The 20304-nt window shown below is 41.6% G+C and overlaps 1 long non-coding RNA gene across 1 annotated transcript in view; it reads left to right on the forward strand.

Moving 5' to 3' along the window:
• Nucleotides 1-20304, forward strand: part of LOC127687643 (uncharacterized) — a 54134-nt gene continuing 33830 nt past the window's right edge. Inside the window, exon 1 of the long non-coding RNA XR_007978444.1 lies at nucleotides 1-222. This is a non-coding gene — a long non-coding RNA (uncharacterized LOC127687643). The remainder of the gene's footprint in view (nucleotides 223-20304) is intronic.

Raw genomic sequence — 20304 nt, forward strand, 5'->3', positions numbered from 1 at the left:
TGTTTCCCAAGCTCACCCCACTACCCGCTACCCAGGAAGTTGGGTGTGGTTCCCAGAAAGAGTGGTTAGGATTTACATTTTAGTTTGCATTAATGACTTAATCCATTGTTTGGACCCTTTTCACCAGAAAAGCAAGCAGGGTATTTTTGTTACCAAATTTGTTTTACTTGAAATTAAACCTCCACAAAAGAAAACAGAGGAGTGCCACCAAGCAAAAGTGGGGTAAGTGAGATTTCTCCTTTTTCTCTTGCTTTTTGAAGCGGTGTCTGACATAGCCTGGTCTGGCTGCAAATAGACTGGACTAGTACCTGAGTGTGACTGAACCTCTTATCCCCCTGCCTCCACTTCCCCAGTGTGGGACTGTAAGGCGTACCACCAACCACTGCCTTCTGCTTCGGTTTCTGTCCTCAAACAAGTCAGCATAGGAGCAAAACAGAAGCAAGAAACAACAAAACTATTATTCTAGTATATTATTATTTTCAGTTCATCAGAGGGTTGAGCCCAGGACTTCCCACATGCTAAGCAGGCAGCTGTCTTATTGAGATGCATGCCAGCCCTGAAAAACTATTTTAAGATTTGAAAGAACTTGTGGGTTTTCATGTTGACTTGCACTGAGAGGAGGAGAGATGAACTCCGCTTCTCAGGAAAACCTGAATTGCTTTTTATACATAACATTTAAACGTGTGCGTGTGTGTGTGTGTGTGTGTGTGTGTGTGTGTGTGTAGAGGCTCTGGATCTCCCTGGGACTTGGTTTTCAGGTAGCTGTAAGTCACCTCACATGGGTGCAAGAGATTAAATTGGGGTCCTCTGGAACAGCAGTACCTGCACTAACGGTCGAGACATCGTTTCAGTTCCTTGGATTCTGTGTTCTCGGTTTTTATTTTTGTTTGAGACACGGTCTCAAACCATCGTCCAGACTGGTCTTGAGTCCATGGAAAGCCTGCTTCAGTCTTCAAGTTTCCTGAGTGCTGCAGGTATGCCGCCACACACTGCCGTCCTGGTATGATTTTCTTTGGTAGTGTCTCACACCTTTGTTTTAAAACTGTACTGTTATTTTAGCATTTCTGAGACAGGGACCTGGTACACTCTATGCGCCAGGACATGTGCTGTAAACCAGGAGAATCCTCCTGTCTCAGCCACCATTACAGATACAAGCTGCCACCATACTTGGCAAGTTTTTCTTTTCTGTTTATTGAATATATTCTTTGTTTACATTTCAAATGTTGTACCCTTTCCCAGTTTCCCCACTCCCTGAAAACTCCCAACCCATCCCTCCACCCTCTGCCTCCAAGAATATGCCCTTCCACCCAACCTAATCCCACCTACCCCCCCTTGATTTCCCCCCGCCCCCGGGGCATCTATTGAGCCTTCACAGGACCAAGGACCTCTCCTCCCACTGATGCCCAACAAGACATTCCTCTGCTACACTTTTGGCTGGAACCATGTGTGCCCCTTAGTTGATGGCTTAGTCCCTGGGAGCCCTGGGGCGTCTGGATAGCTGACATCATTGTTCTTCCCATGGGGCTGTAAACCCCTTCATCTCCTCCAGTCTGCCCTCCAACTCCTCCATTGGGGATCCTGTGCTCAGTCCAATGGCTGGCTGCTAGCATCTGCCTCTGTATGTGTAAGGCTCTGGCAGGGCCCCTCCAGAGACAACCATGGCAGGCTCCTTTTGGTACGCACTTCTTTTTGTCCATAATAGTATCGGGTTTGGTGACTGTTTATAGGATGAATCCCCAAGTAGGACAGTCTCTGGGTGGCCTTTCCTTCAGATTCTGCTCCTCACGTTGGCTCCATAGTTGTTCCTGTGAGTATTTTGTTCCCTTTCTCAGAGGAACCCAAGCACCCCCACTTTGGTCTTATTTCTTCCTGAGCTTCCTGTGGTCTGTGAATTGTAACTTGTTTATTTTGAGCTTTTGGGCTAATATCCACTGATCAGTGAGTGCATACCCTGTGTTCTTTTGTGATCGGGTTACCTCACTCAGAATGACACTTTCTAGTTCCATCCATTTGTCTAAGAATTTCATGAACTAATTGTTTTTAATAGCTGAATAGTACTCCATTGTGTAAATGTACCACATTTTCTGTATCCATTCCTCTATTGAAGGACATCTGGGATCTTTCCAGATTCTGGCTATTATAAATAAGGCTGCTATGAACAGAGTGGAGCATGTGTCTTTATTACATGTGGAGCATCTTCTGGGTATATGCCCAGGAGTGGAATAGCTGTATCCTCAGATAATACTATGTCTAATTTTCTGAGGAACAACAAAACTGATTTCCAGAGTAGTTGTACCAGCGTACAATGCCACTAGCAATAGAAAAGTGTTCCTCTTTCTCTACATCCTCTCCAGTATCTGCTGTCACCTGAGTTTTTCATCTTAGCCATTCTGACTGATGTGAGGTAGAATCTCAGGGTTGTTTTGATTTCCATGTCCCTGATAACTAAGGATTTAACATTCGAGTTTCCTCAGTTGAGAATTCCCTGTTTAGCTCTGTACCCCACTTTTTAATAGGGTTATTTGACTCTCTGGAGTCTAACTTTTTGAGTTCTTTGTATACATTGGATATTAGCCCTCTATCAGATGTAGGATTGGTAAAAATCTTTTCCCAATCTGTTGGTTGCCATTTTGTCCTATTGGCAGTGTCCTTTAACTTATAGAAGCTTTTCAGTTTTATGAAGTCCCATTTGTCAATTTTTGTTCTTAGAGCATAAGCCATTGGTGTTCTCTTCAGGAAATTTTCCCCTGTGCCCATGTGTTCAAGGTTCTTCCCCACTTTCTCCTCTACAAGCTTCAGTGTATTTGTTTTTATGTGGAGGTCCTTGATCCACTTGGACTTGAGCTTTGTACAAGGAGATAAGAATGGGTCGATTTGCATTTTTCTGCATGCAGACCTCCAGTTGATCCAGCACCATTTGTTAAAAATGCTGTCTTTTTTTCCCACTGGATGTTTTTAGTTCCTTTGTCAAATAGCAAGTAACTGTAGGTGTGTGGGTTCATTTCTGGGTCTTCAATTCTATTCCATTGATCTTCCAGCCTATCTCCATACCAATACTATATATATTTATATATATATTAATCACTATTGTTCTGTAGTAGAGCTTTAGGTCAGGGATGGTGATTCCCCTAGGAGATCTTTTGTTGTGAAGAATAGTTTTTGCTATCCTGGTTTTTTTTTTATTACAAATGAATTTGCAGATTGCTCTTTCTAGATCTATGAAGAATTGATTTGGAATTTTGATGGGGATTGCATTGAATCTATAGATTGCTTTTGGCAAGATGGACATTTTTACTATATTAATCCTGCCGATCCATGAGCATGGGAGATCTTTCCATCTTCTGAGATCTTCTTAGGTTTCTTTCTTCAGAGGTTTGAAGTTCTTGCCATACTGATCTTTCACTTGTTTGGTTAGAGTCACACCAAGATATGTAATATTATTTGTGACTATTGTGAAAGGTGTCATTTCCCTAATTTCTTCCTCAGCTTGTTTATCCTTTGAGTAGATGAAGGCTACTGATTTGTTTGAGTTAATTTTATATCCAGCCACTTTGCTGAAGTTGTTTATCAGCTTTAGGAGTTCTCTGGTGGAATTTTTGGGGTCGCTTAAATATATGATCATAGCATCTGAAAATAGTGATATTTTGACTTCTTCCTTTCCAATTTGTATACCTTTGATCTCTTTTTGTTGTCTAATTTCTCTGGCTAGGACTTCAAGTACTATATTGAATAGATAGGGAGAGAGTGGGCAGCCTTGTCTGGTCCCCTATTTTAATGAGATTGTTTTAAGTTTCTCTTCATTTAGTTTGATATTGGCTACCGTTTTGCAGTATATTGCTTTCATTATGTTTAGGTATGGGCCTTGAATTCCTGATTTCTCCAATACTTTTATCATGAAGGGATGCTGAATTTTGTCAAAAGATTTTTCATCATCTAATGAAATGACCATGTGTTTTTTTTTTCTTTGAGTTTATATAGTAGATTACATTGATGGATCTCCATATATTGAACCATCCCTGCATCCCTGGGATGAAGCCTACTTGATCATGGTGAATTATCTTTTTGATGCGTTCTTGGATTTGGTGGGCCAGAATTTTGTTGAGTATTTTGCATCAATGTTCATAAGGGAAACTGCTCTGAAGTTCTCTTTTCTTGTTTGGTCTTTGTTTGGTTTAGGTATAAGCATTATTGTGGCTTCATAGAATGAACTGGGTAGTGTTCCTTGAGTTTCTATTTTGTGGAATAGTTTGAAGAATATCAGTATTAGCTCTTCTTTGAAGATCTGATAGAATTCCTACTAAACCCATTTGATCCTGGGCAGTTTCTTTTGGGGGAGGGGGAGAATATTAACATTCTATTATGATATTCATAATATTCTATTATGTTTCTATTTCCTCAGAAGTTATGGGACTATTTAGATGATTTATCTGATCCTGTTTTATGTTGGCACCTGGTATGTATCTAGAAAATTTATCCATGTCATCCAGATTTTCAAATTTTGTTGAATATAAGCTCTTATAGTAGGATCTGATGATTTTTTTAAATTTCCACAGTTTCTGTTATTTCTCCCTTTTCATGTCTGATTTTGTTAATTTGGGTAGTGCCTCTGGGCCCTCTGGTTAGTCTGGCTAAGGGTTTATCTATCTTGTTGATTTTCTCAAAGAACCAGCTCCTGGTTTTGTTGATTCTTTGTATAGTTCTTTTTGTTTCTATTTGGTTGATTTCGGCCCTGAGTTTGATTATTTCCTGCTATCTACTCCTCTTAGGTGTATTTGCTTCTTTTTGTTCTAGAGCTTTCAGGTGCACTGTCAAGCTGTTAGTGTAAGCTCTCTCCATTCTCTTTTTAGAGGCACTCAGAGATATGCATTTTCCTCTTAGCACTGCTTTCATTGTATCCCACAAGTTTTGGTATGATGTGTCCTTATTTTCATTAAATTCTAAAAAGTCTTTAATTTCTTTCTTTATTTCTTCCTTGACCAAGCTATCATTAAGTAGAGCATTGTTCAACATACATGTGTATGTATGTTTTCCGTTGTTTTTGTTTGAACTTAAGACCAGCCTTAGGCTGTGGTGATCTGATAGGGTACGTGGGATTATTTCAATATTTCTGTATCTGTTGAGGCCTATTTTGTGACCAATTATATGATCATGATACCTTGAAGAAGGTATCATGAGGTGCTGAGAAAGAAAGTATATTCTTTTGCTTTAGGATGGAATGTTCTATAAATATCTGTTAGGTCCATTGTTTCATAACTTCAGTTAGTTTCACTGTGTCTCTGTTTAGTTTCTGTTTCCATGACTTGTCTATTGTTGAGAGTAGGGTATTGATGTCTCCCAGTATTATTGTGTGGGGTACAATGTGTGCTTTGAGCTTTAGTAAAGTTTCTTTTATGAATGTGGGTATCCTTGCATTTGGAGCGTAGATGTTCAGAATCTAGAGCTCATTTTTCCTTTGACCAGTATGAAGTGTCCCTCCTTATCTTTTTTTGACAACTTTTGGTTGCAATTTGACTTTATCCGATATAAGAATGGCCACTCCAGCTTGTTTCTTGGGACCATTTGCTTAAAAAATTGTTTTACAACCTTTGACTCTGAGGTAGTAACTGTCTTTGTCACTGAGGTGGGTTTCTTGTATGCAGCAAAATGTTGGGTCCAGTTTATGCATCCAGCCTGTTAGTCTATGTCTTTTTACTGGGCAATTGAGACCATTGATGTTAAGAGATATTAAGGAAAAGTGATTGTTGTTTCCTGTTATTTTTGTTGTTAAAGGTGGAATTCTGTTTGTGTGACTATATTCTTTTGGGTTTGTTGACAGAAGATTACTTTATTACTTTTTCTAGGGTGTAGTTTCCCGCCTTGTGTTGGTATTTTCACTTATTATCCTTTGTAGAGCTGGATTTGTGAAAAGATATTGTGTAAATTGGGTTTTGTCATGGAATGTCTTGTTTTCTCCATCTATGGTAATTGAGAGTTTTGCTGGGTATAGTAACCTGGGCTGACATTTATGTTCTCTTAGGGTCTGTATGACATCTGCCCAGGATCTTCTAGCTTTCATAGTTTGAGAAGTCTGGTGTAATTCTGATAGGTCTGCCTTTATATGTTACTTGACCTGTTTCCCTTATTGCTTTTAATATTCTTTCTTAGTTTAGTGAATTTGGTGTTTTGATTATTATGTGCCAGGAGGAGTTTCTGTTCTGGTCCAGTATGTTTGGAGTTCTGTAGGGTTCTTGTTTGTTCATGGAAATCTCTTTGTTTAGGTTAGGGAAGTTTTCTTCTATCATTTTGTTAAAGATTATTACTGGCCCTTTATGTTGTAAATCCTCACTCTCATCTATACCTATAATCCTTAGGTTTGGTCTTCTCATTGTGTCCTGGATTTCCTGGATGTTTTCGGCTAGGAGCTTTTTGCATTTTGCATTTTCTTTGACTGTTGAGTCAATGTTTTCTATGATATCTTCAGCACCTGAGATTCTTTCTTCTGTCTCTTGTATTCTTTTGCTGATGCTTGCATCTATGACTCCTGAATTCTTTCTAAGGTTTTCTGTCTCCAGAGATGTTTCACTTTGTGATTTATTTATTGTTTCTACTTCCATTTTTAGATCCTGGGTAGTTTTGTTCAATTCCTTCACTTGTTGGTGTTTATCTGAAATTCTTTAAGCAATTTTTGTGTTTCCTCTTTAAGGGCTTCTACGTGTTGACATATGTTCTCCTATATTTCTTTAAAGGAGTTATTTATGTCCTTCTTGAAGTCCTCTATCAGCATCATGAGATGTGATTTTAAATCCAGCTCTTGCTTTCCCAGTGTGTTGGGGTATCCATGATTTGCTATTGTGGGAGAACTGGGTTCTGATAGTGTCATGTTGCCCTAGTTTCTGTTGGTAACGATCATGCGTTTGCCTTTTGCCATCTAGTTATCTCTGGTGTTAGCTGGTCTTGCTGTCTCTGGCTGTGGTTTATCTGTCCTGCAAACCTGTGTATCTGTACTCATGGGATTCCTGTTCTCTTTGTGCACACAGGTATGTAGGCACTCCTGGGAGACCTGTGCTCCCAGGCCTCTCCATACTCCAAATGCGCTGAGTGTAGCTGGTTCTCAAATGCCCTGAGTGCAGGTGGTTCTCTAGGAAGTATCAGGAGATGGTGTCTTCACTGTGGCAGATCTGGCAAGATTCTGTCACAGCAGAAAGGGTATGTGGCAGCGGAATGGGGAGAAGGAATGGAAGGCCAGTTTTTCTTAATAGAATTGTTCAAACATGTTTCTAAAGGAAAAAAATCTTTTTAAACATTACTTATTTTCCCCCACAATAAAGCTCCCATGTGGAACTGTAAAAAAAAACAAAACCTTATTTATCTTATTTTATGTACATTGATGTTTTGCCTCCATGTACATCTGAGTAAGGGCATTGGGTCTGTAACTAGAGTTACAGACAATTGTGGGTGCTGGGAATGAAGCCTGGGTCTTCTTAAAGAGTGGTCAGTGCTCCCAACTGTTGAGCCATGTGTCCAGCCCCAGGCAAATTTTTATTTAACTTCGATAACATTTTTTAAAAAACTGGATAGAGAAGCAAGCTTGGTACTCTCTATGAAACCATGAGAACCTAGTTATATGGACCCAGCATCCACATAACAAGTCAGGCCTGGTCTCACATGCATTTATGACCTCAGTGCTGGCAGGGGAGGGGGCAGAAAGCAGTGACAGGGGAGGGGGTACCAGCTGTCCTGTGTACACACACTATCCCGTGTACACATATAGACAGATACAGACATCTTCAAATTTACCACACACACACATTTACCACACTAAGATACTCATTTCTCTTTAGATTATCATGACTTTCAGTTGACACTTTAAAACAAGACTTAGATACTTACTGTACAATCCTATCATACAATTTTATAACACTATGTTTATTTACCTTTCCAAGCAAGACAGAAAGTATTTTTGTCACTTAGCATGTTCCTTTGTACTTACTTCCAATTAATTACTCACCCCAGCACAGCTCCCAGAAACCACGTGATTTCTATCAGTATAAGGTTCAAAGTGTCAAAGCCACAGGCCGATGAGGTGGCTCAGTTAGTAGAATCCCTGGCCCAGCATACAGGAATCCCTTGGGTTTGATCTTTAGTAACAAATCAACAGAATGTGGTGCTGCATGCCTGTAATCCAAGGACTAGAGAGGAGGAGGGAGAAGGATCAGAAGTTCAAGGCCATCCCACAGCTCCTCAGAGAGTTCCAAGCCAGAGGAGGTTACATCAGCCTGTGTCTCAAGAATCAAAAAGGAAAAGAAACCTAAACTACCATTAGGTTTCTTAGTAGCTGTCTTTCTCTTTTCACCAGCCCACTTCCACTCTTAGGAGTGCCTTGTTAAACCTCTATTTCTATCATTGAAAAAAGAAACAAAGTTGCAAAAGATGTCCCAAGCCAGATGTGCTAGTGGCGCATCTAAGCACTGAGGAGCAAGTCAGGAGGGTTGTGAGTTTGAGACCAGCGTGGGTTATACTGCAACACCATCTAAAAAAGAAGAAAGAAAGAAAGAGAAAGAGAGAGAGGGACAGACAGACAGATAGACAGAAAGTCTTCAAAAGGGGGGTGGAAAGATAGCTCAACAATTCAAAGTCCTTACTGCTCTTGCAGAGGACCCAGGATGAGTTCCTAAGAACTACATCTAACAACTCACAACCTCAAACTCTGTGGTATGCACTTGGTGCATATCAATTCCTGTAGACTTGAGAGTGCACACACACACACACACACACACACACACACACACTAAATGAATAAACAAACTAAAATATCTTGTAATGTGCTGAGCAGAGGAAGTGGTTTCTATATAGGCAGAGAAGGGGCTGACAAGAGTAGAAACAGAAACAGAGGGGACTGGGCATTGAGAAGTTACCTTCCTCGTAGGGTTAACACAGAGGGCACTTCCTTACCTTGCTGAAACTGGGGATTTGGATATTATTTCTTCCTCCTGATTTCTGAGGAAGTCCAGCAAATTAGTTTGGGTTTGGTGAGTTGAGCTTCACCGTGACTCCAGCTCTACATTAGTGGGGCCTGGTACAGGCAGTCTAAACCAACTGCTGCCCACGATTATATTTAATAATAGTTTAGATATTTACATTGACATAAGTGAACTTACACAGAGCTTTGTGTTCGGAACTTTCATTCAACCGAATCTCCATAACCCTCCAAATCCACCTATGTTGCAGTATGCATCAACAGCTCTTCTTGCCTTTAAATTTTTATTTTTAGAATTTTGGTTTGTTCTGTGGGGCTTTTTGTTTGGTGTGTGTGTGTGTGTGTGTGTGTGTGTGTGAATGGTATATATGTATGTGTGTGGTATGTGTATGGTGTGTGTATGTGTGTGTGGTGTTTACATATGTGTATGGTGTATGTGTATGAGTGTGTGTGTGTGTGTGTTTATATGTGTGTGTGTTTTGAGACAAGGTGTCACTCTGTAATCCATGCCAACTTTGAACTTGCTTTTTTTCCCAGATATTTTATTTTAAATATAATTATTTTAATAGTATTCTATTCCATTCCATCTTATACTGAATTCTAATGCAGTATATAGGAATATTTAGAGCTGTTTTTTATTACTCAACATAAAATATGAATCTTCCAGAACAATCAACTTTGAGTTAACTATACATAGTCACTATTTGTCACAAAACATGTCACATGGTTAGCTCTTAGGAGTCTAACTGACTGTGTACAGTTCTATTTTTTTTATTTGATATATTTTTTATTTACATTTCAAATGATTTCCCTTTTCTGGCCCCCCTTCCCCGAAAGTCCCATAAGCCCTCTTCCCTCCCCCTGTTCTCCCATCCACCCCTTCCCACTTCCCTGTTCTGGTATTGCCCTATACTGCTACACTGAGTCTTTCCAGAACCAGGGGCCACTCCTCCATTCTTCTTGTACATCATTTGATATGTGGATTATGTTTTGGATATTCCAATTTTCTAGGCTAATATCCACTTATTAGTGAGTGCATACCGTGATTGATCTTTTGAGACTGGGTTACCTCACTTAGTATGATGTTCTCCAGCTCCATCCACTTGTCTAAGAATTTCATGAATTCATTGTTTCTTATGGCTGAATAGTACTCCATTGTGTATGTATACCACATTTTTTGCATCCATTCTTCCATTGAGGGACACCTGGGTTCTTTCCAGCTTCTGGCTATTATAAATATGGATGCTATGAACATAGTGGAACATGTGTCCTTATTACCTGCTGGGGAATCCTCTGGGTATATGCCCAGGAGTGGTATAGCAGGGTCCTCCAGAAGTAACATGCCCAGTTTTCTGAGGAACCGCCAGACTGATTTCCAGAGTGGTTGTACCAATTTACAACCCCACCAGCAGTGGAGGAATTCCTCTTTTTCCACATCCTCATCAACACCTGCTGTCTCCTGAATTTTTAATCTTAGCCATTCTGACTGGTGTAAGGTGAAATCTCAAGGTTGCTTTGATTTGCATTTCCCTAATGACTAATGAAGTTGAACATTTTTTAAGATGCTTCTCAGCCATCCGAAGTTCTTTGGGTGAAAATTCTTTGTTTGGCTTTGTACCCCATTTTTAATAGGGTTATTTGGTTTTCTGGGGTCTAACTTCTTGAGTTCTTTGTATATATTGGATATTAGCCTGCTATCTGATGTAGGGCTGGTGAGGATCTTTTTCCAATTTGTTGCTTGCCAATTTGTCCTTTTGATGGTGTCCTTTGCCTTACAGAAACTTTGTAATTTTATGAGGTCCCATTTGTCAATTCTTGATCTTAGAGCATACGTTATTGATGTTTTGTTCAGACACTTTGCCCCTGTGCCCATGTGCTCAAGGGTCTTCCCCAGTTTCTTTTCTATTAGCTTCAGAGTGTCTGGCTTTATGTGAACTTGCTTTAATTCCCCAAGTGAATGCTGGGATTATAAAACCATCAAAACACCTTTTTCTTTCCTTTTAAAAATTGCGGTAAAAGACCAAAAACAAACAAACAACAAAAACAAACACAAAAACAAAACTGAATGACCATTGTTGGGTGTGGATCTCACTATATAGCCCAGGCTCAACTCCAAACTCAGTCTTCCTGCCTCAGCCCCTGCACGCTATGGGACTCTGCCCATGCCTACCACTCTGGTTCCCATTTAAGCAGCTTTTAGCTATATTTTTCTTGGGGTTTTGTTTTATTTTGTCTTGTTTGAGATCGGAGCTCATCATTTAGCCCAGGATTGCCTTGATGTCACTGTATAGCTCATATTGGTTCCTGTCTCAGTCTCCCAAATGCTGAGCTTGCAGGCACGCACCGCCCAAACGGAATAGAGCAGAGTTACGTATTCAGGGTGCTGTGTGGCTGCCACCATTGTCCAGGCCCAGAGCGTTCTCGTTGGCCTGAACGGGACGGTCCTTTTCAAACAACAACTTCCCTCCCTCCACACACCTCCCAGTCTCTGGGAACCACTCTTCTGCTCTTTTTGTTTGTTTGTTTGTTTGTTTTTTGTTTGTTTTTGTTTGTTTTTCGAGACAGGGTTTCTCTGTATAGCCCTGGCTGTCCTGGAACTTACTTTGTAGACCAGGCCTGCCTCTGCCTCCCAGAGTGCTGGGATTACAGGCCAGCGCCCCCACCGCCCGGCCACTCTTCTGCTCTTGATGGGAATTTGGCTATTCTGGACAGCACACACATGGAGCCATATGTCCTCGGCTGCTGTACCTGGTCTCTCTCACTTAGCAGAATGGTGTCCAAGTTCACTCATTTGGGTTTTTTTTTTGTTTTTTTTTTTTTAAAGATTTATTTATTATATGTGAGTACACTGTAGCTGACTTCAGACACACCAGAAGAGGGCATCAGATATCATTACAGATGGTTGTGAGCCACCATGTGGTTTCTGGGATTTGAACTCAGGACCTTCAGAAGAGTAGTCAGTGCTCTTAACTGCTGAGCCATCTCTCCAACCCCACTTATTTGTTTTTAATAATATTTAATTATAAGCCACTGTCCCCATAATCTCAGTTCTTGGGAGCTGACTGAAGATAGGAGGGTTATATAGTGAGAGATTCTCTCAAAACAACAACAAAAAGAATTACATTAAAAAGTCATTATTTGCCGGGCAGTGGAGGCAAACGCCTTTAATTCCAGCACTTTGGGAGGCAGAGGCAGGCAGATTTCTGAGTTCAAGGCCAGACTGATCTACAGAGTGAGTTCCAGGACAGCCAGGGCTACACAGAAAAACCCTGACTCGGAAAACAACAACAACAAACGAAACAAAACAAAGTCATTATTTATTTATAATAGTATTCCCCCTTCTATTATGTTATGAGAAAAAGACAGAAGAAAAGAAAAAGAAAAAAGGCAAAAAACTTAAAAAGAAAGAAAAATAGAACTAGAAGTATTATAGCTGGGGATATAGCTCTGTGGCTGAGGGCTCTCGTAGCCTTTACAAGGCCCTGAATTCACCTGGCTAAACCCCAGCACCACAGAGAAAATAAAGGATTTAATTTTACTAATCTTAAAATCCACTTGGAATATAGTTTTAATCCATTGGGAATAGTACCCTCCCAGGTGGTTCAGGGCAGGGCTGAGCCACGAGAAACACAGTATCTTAGCATAAGAATTCAGCGGGACAAATGACTCCCGCAGGAGTGCTCTTGCCTTACAAGCATGGGAACTTAGATTCAGGTCCCTAGAATCCTCATAAAAAGGTAAGTGAGCTCCAGGTTCAGTGAGACTCCCCTGTCTCCAAAAACACCGTAGAAAGAGATGGAGGAGGACATCTCACATTGACCTCTGCCGTCTATACACATACATGTGGGAGAGCACACCTGTGTTCATGTGTACACCTATACAAACTCCATACATAGACATATACCACATACATACATGCAAAGGGGTATGTGTAGTGATCTGGTTTGTTTTAGTTGTCAACTTGACACAGCCTAGAGTCAATTGAGGAGTCACCTAGGTAAGATCGGCCCTGTGGGTGTGTCTGTGGGGGGCACGGTCTTCACTGTTAACTCGTGCAGAAGGTCCCAGAACACTGCAGGGCCCAGCTGTCCCGATGGGTGGTCCTAAACTGTGCAGTAAAGCTAGTGGAGTATAAGCTGGGCTGTGAGCCAGAACCAGCCAGCAGCATCTTGCATGGTTCTTGATCTATATTTCTTAGTCTGCAAAGGCAATTTCTAGGTCAGCATGGAATAGAACCATGCCTACCTTCAAGTTCCTACTTAATGGTTCTGCTAACTTCCCTCAATGATAGACTATGACCTGGAATTGTAAGCTGAATAAGCCCTTTCCTCCCCAAAGTTCCTTTTGATCAGAGTGGTTTTTAATCACAAAAACAGAAATGAAACTAAAACAAAGAGTTTGCCATTAGTCACTTGAGTGCCATTTTATACCCCAAGTGAGAACAACCATTTTCTGAATCCAGGAAAAGGAAATAGTCACGATGTAATGCAATAAGTAGTGGTGAGGGACTAGCCCTTCGGAAGTTTGAAATGCGTGGTGGAGAGAGAGAACCTGGTAAGAACCGGGCTTGCTTGGAGCTAACACTTGCTCTTGGTGCCTCGTGTGTGGCATCATTAACAACCGAATGACTCAGATGTTGAAAATATTTCTGTCATTTGTTTCTAGCATTCTGTGTAGAATTCAAGATTTCCTGAGCTAGCAAGGTGGATCAGCAGATAAAGGTCCTTGCTGGCCAAGCCCAAAGAGCCTAGTTCAATCCCGGGAGCCATGTGGTAGAGAGAGCCAAGGCTGTCCTCAGGAAAAGAAAGAAAATTATTTACTTCAGTTAAGTAAATTGCTCTTGCCTAGCAATATGCAAAGCTCTATAGTCAAACTCCAGCAAGGCCCAGGCAGACACAATTCTGGTAAAGGAATCAACATTCCCACTGTTGGCCACTGTCCTAGTTAACATCAGAGGTCTACTTGACACAGTTATCTGGCTGGGTCGCCAAGTGTGGGCTTGCTTGGATCAGATTGCCCTATGACGTGTCTGTGGGGCATTCTCTTGATTGCTAAGATTCATTGGTGTGGGAGGTCTCGTCCACTGTGGGCGGCGCTATCCCTAGGCAGGTGGCTCTTGGCTGTGTGAGCCAGATAGCTGAGCGGGAACATGCAGTAAGCCACATTCCTTTGTCATTTCTCTTTCAGGTCCTGCTATGATTTCCCTTAATGGTGGACCATGACCTGGAAGTGTAAACAGAAATAAACCCCGCCCTCTTTAGTTGCTTTTGGTTGCAGTGTTTATCACAGCAAAGTAGAACAGCCCTCAGATGAACAATAGCCCAAAGTGTTTCCTTAAGGACTGGAGCCCTGGGCAGTTGAAGCAGGGGAGCAGTGGAGAGATAAGGCTGATGAGGACGCCCATACTTCCTCGCTAATACAGGCCTCTGAGTGATTTCCTTTCTTCCCCAGCTTTCCCAGGATGACTCACTGACGTCTGGCTTGGTGTTCATGTCTCATGACTCCTTAAGGAGCTCTCAAATAGCTGTGGCAGTGTACCTAAGGAAACAGTGGTCAATGTTGAGTAGCCAAAGTAATTAAATCAGAGTAAAAACATTTATCCCAATGAGATTCCCAAATCCAGGCATTTGAGCTACATAGGTGTTTGCTTTTCTGTCATGTAACAAACAGTCCAAGGTAAAAGATTTAGATCAGTGGGCATCTATACTCCATAAACACGCATGGGTCCTGTGTGCTCGATGTTCATGTGTAGCACTGGTGATGGAAGTGATGGACTTATACGTGCTGGGCAAGCAGACTATCCCTGAGCTGCATCCTCAGCAGAGGGACCTTAGTGATAGGTGCCCTCCAAGGTCAATTTGGTTATCCCTATTCAAGCCAAAAGGAAGGAAGAAGACAGGGTAAAGCCAGCAGCCTACTCTTGATGAGAACTGGAACCTGATGAGTACCCTTCCTCATTTTCTCCTGGATTAACAACGTACTCAGTGTGGGTCAGACCAAAGTGGGCACTGGGAGGGGTGATGGCAGGGTAGGCACAGCATGGCTGTCTGGGTGGCCAGCTCTCAGCTGCAGTGCTCACAAGTCTCAAGGGCTATGATGGGGGCAGTTGGCTCAGTTTCTGAGAAGTGACGTCAAAGATGGTTGGGAGAGCACAGCTCTAGTTAAAATCTACTTCTAAGGTCTTAGCAATTGGAAAAGTAGGACTTATTTCATCTGCTTCAAGATTCCTTCAGACTGCATCCAACTAAGGAAACAGATGAGGGATTTTAGATGCAAAAAACCCATATCTCCAGACTATTTTCCACAGAGCCACATAGAACTCTGATCTTCATTGGTGGTATCTTTCTGGCCTGTTGTTTTGAAAGATTGTTGGTAAGATTCTGTGACTGCTTGTTCTCAATACACTATTCCCATAGAAACAGCTCATGTTAGGAATGACACTGGAAATAAGGAAGACGAATCCCATTTAAAGCCCAACTCCCTAGAGCTGAGTTGTCTGTACAGAGGCCACTGGTCACAAGTGAGCCCTGAAGATATGGCCGCTATGGGTGAAATGTACCTGCATGTTAAAAAAAACATCCTGGGGTGGTGGCACACCTATACATACTCCTGTGCACAAACACAAACACAAACACACACACATGTGCATGCACACACACACATTATTGACTTTAAAAACATGTTCTTGTAAGGCAGTGGTTCTCAACCTGTGAGTCACTACTCCTTTGGAGGTCTCATATCAGATATCCTGCGTATCAGATAGTTTGATTTGATAGTTTGATAGTTGCTATTATGATTTATAGCAATAGCAAATTACAGTTATGAAGTCACAACAAAGTAACTTTATGGTTGGGGTCACCGCAACATGAGGAACTGTATTCAAGGGTCACAGCATTAGGAAGGCTGAGGACTGCTGTTGTAAAGGCTCTCAATGCTAAACAATAAAAGAAAGATGGGAAGGAGAAAGGAAGAGAGGGGATAGGCTGGGTGTGGTGGCACATAGCTATCCTCACAGAGCAGGAGAACATCTATGAACTTATTATTGAATAAAAGTATCAAATAATACTCATTTTAATCATATCTAATTATTGTGTGTTTTCTTGAAACATACTTAGCTAAAAAAAAATTGTTTTTCTGAGACCAGCTAATTAATTTTTAGCATGAATTCTTAGTCAATCAATTTTTAAACTTTTAACCAGACATATTTAAAATGGGTTGGGAAGGACAGCATCCTTCCAGTTTCCATCTGCTGACCCTGTGCCAAGTTCTCCATACCCAAAGCTGACCAGGAGAGATCTGGTCTCCCAGGAGTGCTGACAGATCTGAGAGCACAGGTAAGACCACCACTTCCGCTCAAATTCCTGGCCCAAGAGGAAGCTGCAACCTGGAGCTGACCCTATGTCACAGTTCTCCATACCCAAATTCTGCCTGAAGAGAGCTGGTCTCCCAGGGACAAGCCACAGTCAGAGACAGCAAGACCAACTTACACCACATATAACAAGATGGTGAGAGGGAAGTACAAGATCATAAGCAACACAAACCAAGGTTACTTGAAATCCGCAAAACCCAGCTCCCCACCACAGTGGGCCCTGGATACTCCAACACACCAATAAAGCAAGACTGATTTAAAATCACATTTCATGATGATGATAGAGGACTTTAAGAAGGGCATAAATAACTCCCTTAAAGAAATACAGGTAAACAGGTAGACAGAACACAAGTAAACAGGTAGAGGTCCTTAAAGAGGAAACACAAAAGTCCCTTAAAGAATTACAGGAAAACACAATCAAACAGGTGAGGGAATTGAACAAAAACATCCAGGATCTAAAAATGGAATAGAAAAAATAAAGACATCACCAAGGGAGACAATCCTGGAAATAGAAAACCTCAGAAAGAGATCAGGAGTCATAGACATAAGCATCATCAACAGAATATAAGAAACAGAAGAGAGACATAGGAACTAAGTAACAGCCAGGGACAGGATCCTTCCAATTTCCATCTGTACCCCAGAGCTGAGCCTGTGCCACAGTTCTCCATACCCATACTGCATTTCAGGTGCAGAAGATACCATAGAAAACATTGACACAAAAGTCAAAGAAAATGAAAAATTCAAAAAGCTCCTAACCTAAAACATCCAGGAAATCCAGGACACAATGAGAAGACCAAACCTAAGGATAATAGGTATAGAAGAGTGAAGATTTCCAACTTAAAGAGCCAGAAAATATCGTCAACAAAATTAAAGAAGAAAACTTCCCTAACCTAAACAAAGAGATGCCCATGAACATACAAGAAGCCTACAGAACTCCAAATAGATTGACCAGAAAAGAAATTCCTCCCATTACATAGTAATCAAAACACCAAATGCACAAAACAAAGAAAGAATATTAAAAGCAGTAAGGTCAAGTAACATCTAAAATCAGACCTATCAGAATCACACCAGACTTCTCAACAGAAACTATGAAAGCTAGAAGATCCTGGGCAGATGTCATACAGATAGATCCTAAGAGAACACAAATGCCAGCCCAGACTACTATACCCAGCAAAACTCTCAATTACCATAGATGGAGAAACCAAGATATTCCATGACACAACCAAATTTACACAATGTCTTTCCACAAATCCAGCCCTACAAAGGATAATAGATGGAAAACTCTAACACAGGGAGGGAAACTGCACCCTAGAAAAAAGCATGAAAGTAATCTTTCAGTGAACCCAAAAGAAGATAGCCAAACAAACATAATTCCAACAACAAAAATAACAGGAAGCAACAATCACTATTCCTTAATATCTCTAACATCAATGGACTTAATTCCCCAATAAAGATAAATACTAACAGACTGGCTACGCCAGAGAACCAAATAATCCTATTAAAAAATGGGGTACAGAGCTAAACTGAGGAAACTTGAATGGCTGAGAAGCACCTAAAGAAATGTTTAACATCCTTAATCATTAGGGAAATGCAAATCAAATGACCCTGAGATTCCACCTCACACCAGTCAGAATGGCTAAGATCAAAAACTCAGGTAATATCAGATGCTGGTGAGGATGTGGAGAAAGAGGAACACTCCTCCATTGCTGGTGGGATTACAAGCTGATATAACCACTCTGGAACTAAGTCTGGTGGTTCCTCAGAAAATTGGATATAGTACTACCTGAGAACTCAGCTATACCACTCCTGGGCATATACCCAAAAGATGCTTCAACATATAACAAGGACACATGCTCCACTATGTTCATAGCAGCCTTATTTATAATAGCCAGAAACATCTGGAAAGAACCCAGATGTCCCTCAAGAGAGAAATGGGTACAGAAAATGTGGCATATTTACACAATGGAGTATTACTCAGCTATTAAAAACAATGACTTCACAAAATTCACAGGCAAATGGATGGATCTAGAAAATATCATCCTGAATGAGGTAACCCAATCACAAAAGAACACTCATGGTTTGTACTCACTGATAAGTCAATATTAGGCAAAAAGTGTGGAATACCCACCCATGATACAACTCTCGGACCACATGAAGCTTGAGAGGAAGGAAGACCAAAGAGTGAATGCTTCATTCCTATCTAGAAGGGGGAACAATATAGTCAAGGGAAGGAGAGGGTGGGCAGGACTTGGCAGGAGGGGAGGGGAAAAGAGGATCGAGTCAGGTATGGGAGGACATGGATGAGATGTACAGAGGGCCAGGAAAATGAACAGAGCTGTGTAGCAATGGGGATGGGAAACTTGGGGTAGCAACCAGAAAGTCCCAGATACCAGGAAAGTAAGAGCCTCCCAGGACCCCACAGGGGTGACATTAGCTGAAATACCCCACAAAGGGGAGGGAGAACTTGTCAAGACCATACCTAAAGGTAGGGCATGGTTCCCAGTTGAGGGATGGGGCCACCCATCTATCTCCAAAATTTTAAGCCAGAATTGCTCCTATCTAAAGGAAATACAGAGACAAAGAGTGGAGCAGAGACTGAAGGAAAGGCCACTCAGAGAATGCCCCTACCTGGGGATCCATCCCACATACAGACACCAAACCCAGACACTATTGCTGATGCCAAAAAGTGCTTGCTGACAGGAGCCTGATACAGCTGTCCCCTGAGAGGCTCTGCCAGATCCCGACCAATACAGGTGTGGATGCTCGCAGCCAACCATCGGACTGAGCACAGGGTCCCTAATGGAGGAGTTAGGGGAAGGCCTGAAGGAGCTGAAGGAAATTTATCTGGCATCAGTAAGGGAGGGGAGGCTTGGTCCTCCTATGGTCCTATGAAGGCCCCAGTGTAGAGGAATGCTAGGGAGGTGAGGTGGGAGTGGGTGGGTAGGTGGGTGGGGGAGCATCCCCATAGAAGCAGAGTAAGGGGGGGTGGGATAGGGGGTTTGCAGAGGGGAAACCTGGAAAGGGGATAACATTTGAAAAGTAAACAAATAAAATACCCAATTTAAAAAAGAAAGTCACTCACAGACTTATCAGCTACAGGCTAAGTGAGTCAAAGCTTCCCTGGCCAAGCCTGGTGTCCTGAGATTGACGAATCTCTCATGACTCAGAGCAAAGGGACTCTGGACTTTTGCCCTTCACAGGAGGCATGATGGTTCATGCACACCCATGCACATACAATTACACGAAATAAATACTCATTTTTAAGTGCTGGTCAATGAAAAATAAATGGGTTGGAAAATTCTGTTTCCAAGGTGTTTTTTTTTAACTGTGCAGAAATGTGATATTTTTGTTTCAGCATGTGATTATACTGTTGAGGTTTTTAATCATCTGACAATCATAAGACCCTTTCCAAGCATGACTTTTCAAGACAAATTCCCTGAAGTATAGGTTTCTATTAAAGATCAGCTCCTGTGTCAGTTGATATTAACTCTTAATTTGTTTTCCAAAGGTTTAAGCTGGGATGCTTATAAATTATTGAAAGCCTCTTATCGTTACTTAAATGTCAACTTGTTTGGAAAGCTTATCTCTTTGTTAAAAAAGATAACTCTTTCCTAAGTTGGAGGATTCCAGTAAGAACTTTGTCTCAAGATAAACAGGGAACCTTTGGCCTCCTGTTGCCAGGCTCTGGATGGTTCTGTCTCCTGGGAGTCCTTTGTTGAGCCCTAACCCCAAATGCAGTGGTGACTAGAAGGGGCCTTCAAGAGGTATCCAGGGATGAAGGTGGAACTCTTACAAGACGCTCAGGGAGGGCTGGAGACATGCTCCTTGATATAAAATACTTCTGCTCTTGGCGAGGGCGTGGGCTCTCTTTCCACAGGAGGCTCACCCCACTCTGTCACAAACACCTGGTCTCTTCTAACACCACGCATGCTCATGGTGCATGTACACGCATACATGGAGGTGAGACACTCACACAAAA

This window comes from Apodemus sylvaticus, chromosome 6, assembly GCF_947179515.1.
Source record: "Apodemus sylvaticus chromosome 6, mApoSyl1.1, whole genome shotgun sequence".
Classification (NCBI taxonomy): domain Eukaryota; kingdom Metazoa; phylum Chordata; class Mammalia; order Rodentia; family Muridae; genus Apodemus; species Apodemus sylvaticus.